At 40.8% G+C, this 3,557-nt stretch overlaps 1 long non-coding RNA gene across 1 annotated transcript; it reads left to right on the top strand.

Moving 5' to 3' along the window:
• Positions 1–254: 254 nt before the first annotated feature.
• Positions 255–2,549, top strand: LOC128328419 (uncharacterized). The gene is made up of 3 exons (XR_008309200.1): positions 255–289; positions 1,659–1,774; positions 2,419–2,549. It is a non-coding gene; the product is annotated as an uncharacterized LOC128328419 (long non-coding RNA).
• Positions 2,550–3,557: the final 1,008 nt, after the last annotated feature.

Raw genomic sequence — 3,557 nt, 5'->3', positions numbered from 1 at the left:
GATTTATTTCAACATATGCTAGCATTATTTATGAAAAGGCTTCCCATATATTTATGGCTGTGTCTCAGTAGCTCACAAATCATCACTATCCACAGAAGAATTAAAGTTAGTAAAAGTGGAGGAGGACTGGATGGCGAAGGAAGCATAAGAAAATATTCACATTTCTGTCAGCCAATGCACAAGCATGTGTATACTCTTGGAACTCTTCCAAGTTATAAACATGGATTCTCTCTCTCTCTCTCTCTCTCTGTAGGTGCATGTGTGTGTGCATGTGTACATGCAGCTAGAGGTATGTTTCCTTACTGTGGTTCAAACTCCAATGTTTGGTGTCATTAATTCCCCTGTGAATCAAAAATTCAATGTTAAGTTTATAGCTGCAACATCCAGAGATCTCTGTCAGCACTTTGTGAACTTCTGTGTCAGGAAGATGGATGGCATCAGAGCATATTTTCCCTTAGGCACATTTTCTTTCTTCTCCCACCCCCTTCCTTGTTTCTTTTTCTTCTTTTCTTTTCTCTCCTTCTCTCCATGAGCTTTCCCAGACAGCAGGTTTTATTGTGGGTTTTCTGCAACATTTTACTGCAAGTTCGAAGTTGCCCTCTAAAACCACTGCAAAATGTGGTTTTTTTAAACCCCAGATATAAATTGGGCTACACTCTAACACACAATGAAAAACCCAAATTGTCTGTGAGGTGCTCCTTGATAGCTCTCAGGAATTCAAGGTTAATTTGGCTGATATATGAATGTACACCTCCATTCCTGAGGAGATGCGAACTAAAAGCTGGGTGTAGAAAACTTCTATGCCCTGCCACTCTATCCCCCCTGCCGAAGGAGAACATAAATGGATTTAGCTCAGTTGACGAAAGAAGATTTTCTAATTGCTCAATATGGAACATAAGAACAGCCCTGCTGGATAAAGCCCAAGGCCTATCTATTCCAACAACCTGTTTAACACAGTGGCCCACCAGATGCCTTGTACAAGAGGAGCTTGTAGAGGAACAATGGCAGTTCAGTCCCCAAATAGCAAAGCAAAACCAGTTTGGTGAGAAAGCAGGAAAGCAGGTCTGGTGGGCTCCCGGGGAGGAGCATGGATCTTTATTCCTGCTGATAGGTGAAGGGGAGTGGAGTAAATATACTTCCTTTCTCCCCAATTCTGAGGCAATTCCTGTGCCTGTAATTTAGTGTGAGCGGGTGTGAAGGTTAATTGGGGAATTCCTCCTCCCTAAACATGGACAGCTATATTGCATATTTTAATTGTTTCTATGGCAAGATCTAAAATCCTATATCCTTTACATCCTGTGGAATAGCCAACAAGTGTTCCTTCATCAGCTCTACAGTTGAGTTTGGTTCTTTTAGCTTTTGGTATATAGGTGGATCCTTTAGATCCAAACATTCTTATATGATTCTTATATGATTGAAAGTGGGCTTATTGCCAGGCCATAACTCATGTGGCGTTCCTGTGACCTCTTTTGGCAATCTGTTTTGCAGGTAAGTAGCCGTTATCACTGCCTCTCCCCAAAATTTAGTAGCCAAACCAGCATCTACAAGCATGCATCTGGTCATTTCCATAATAGAACAGTTCTTTCTTTCTGCCACTCCATTTGGCAGAACCTATAAAGTATGTTACCATTAGCATAACCATGTGATTTGCCCATTAGTGCATGTGAAGAGGCCACAGCCTGCCCGGGCTGTCATTTGGGAGACTGGCTGTGGGTTTGGAGACGCCTCCGCCAACTCTAGAGACACCACCACCACCATGGTCTTATCATAAAAGGTACTTTCACGTCCCTTCCCCCTTATGTTAGGGAATCTCCCTTTACTTGTAAAGGGGAATCCTCACCTGATTCCCCTTTACAAGTATACCCAAACTGGTCCACAAGCTGGTTCTTAGAACTGGGGCCTGGGCTGTGAACTAGGACCAGCACCCCACTTTGGAAGGCCAATCTGATTTGAACTTGGACTGTCTGAGCTGAGCCAGTTCAATTTGAACTGTAGTTAGAATTGAGCTGGCTCTCACATCCCTACAGCTTGTGGGATGCTTAAGATTGGGAAAACTTAGACAACCCCTGCTCCCATGCCTTTTCCCTGACCAAATTCACACACATGGTGGAATTTGGTAAAACAAAATAAGTTGGAGGATCAGTCATGGATCTCCTGTCATGACCTGTCATTTGGCTCCATGAGATGGAGACCTCTTTGGTATACGAGATAACAGGGGCTTCTAAAAAGTACACACTTTGCCTAAATTGTGCCCACAGTGTTTTCCTTGTATGTTGCAAAATTATGCCAGAAAAATAATGACAGTTCATATTACAAAATACAAATAAGACATGGATGAATGAAAAGAGACAATGATTTCATTAAAGGCAACACTGGGTGTGGCAGAAGGGAGTAACAAATTTGCTTTGTGCATTGCAGATCAGTGGCACACAAGCAAAATTTCTCTTTGCTATTTGAATTCATCAAGGTGTATAGATCAAGATGTCCATTGACTGGAGAAAAAGATCAATCTATGAAGTATTAAATTTTCGTGCTCCACTTGGAAAGATGATTTGCTTATTCAGTTGCATAGTGTTCCTCATTCTTAGGAAAATACAATTTGCCCAAGAAATTATTAATTTCTGAAGAATTATTTGTGATTCATTTTATTCTGACATTCCCACCTCCATTCTCACTGTGGCATCAGTCTCAGATAAACCTCACATCATCAGCTTGCTTTAAGCCAGTGTAATTCAGTTGAGTGTTTCATGAACACAAAACAGAACTTCTATTTTATTATAGTTGAAAGCATTTTTAAAACTGTCAGTCAAGAAGATGATCTGAGTTCCTCTGAGAAAGGATACATCAATATATTGCCCTTGTAGTTTTTGAGACTCAGTCCCTATAGTTATTAAACTTCAGTGAAAGCTTAGAGTCACTGATCTGTCAAGCATATTTAGAGCTCATGACATAGTTCTATTTCCCTAGTTAGGAAAAGAAACCATATTAAGCCTTTGCAAAAATTGTCTTTTTTATTCTTCTTTTTTGCCCAGCAAAATGTACCTTATTTTCCCTGCCTTCTTTTTCACTGATGGATAGATGACCAATGAACTGAAGCACATTCCAGATGCCACACACTGGCCATGGCAAAGAATTGAAGAGAACATCTTGTGCTACTTAGCAAGTTATGAAACTTCCAAAATAACCACCACCAAAAATCATTTTGTCTCTCCCAGATACAACAAAACTGATGTAGTATCTGAAACTGAAACAAACAACAACACATGTTTTATGAAGCTCTGTATAGAGCTTCTTTCTACAAAAAGTACCGGCAACTGGCATTCTAGGACCCACAAGTCCTTCCCATGGCAATGCTTGATCTTGGCAAAGGGGAGTGGTCACTCACATATTGCACTCTGTGAGGACAACTGCTTGATGTGTTGGGTCTTGCCAATAATCTCTAGAGATATAGCAACCTAAAATCACACATGGTGTGGAGAAAGTGGATAGAACTTTTTCTCCCTCTCACACAACACTACAAACAGGGGTCATTCCATGAAACTGATTTAGGACCAACA

Source organism: Hemicordylus capensis, chromosome 5 (genome assembly GCF_027244095.1).
Source record: "Hemicordylus capensis ecotype Gifberg chromosome 5, rHemCap1.1.pri, whole genome shotgun sequence".
NCBI classification, from domain to species: Eukaryota; Metazoa; Chordata; class Lepidosauria; order Squamata; family Cordylidae; genus Hemicordylus; species Hemicordylus capensis.
This window is presented reverse-complemented; position numbering and strand designations above follow the sequence as displayed.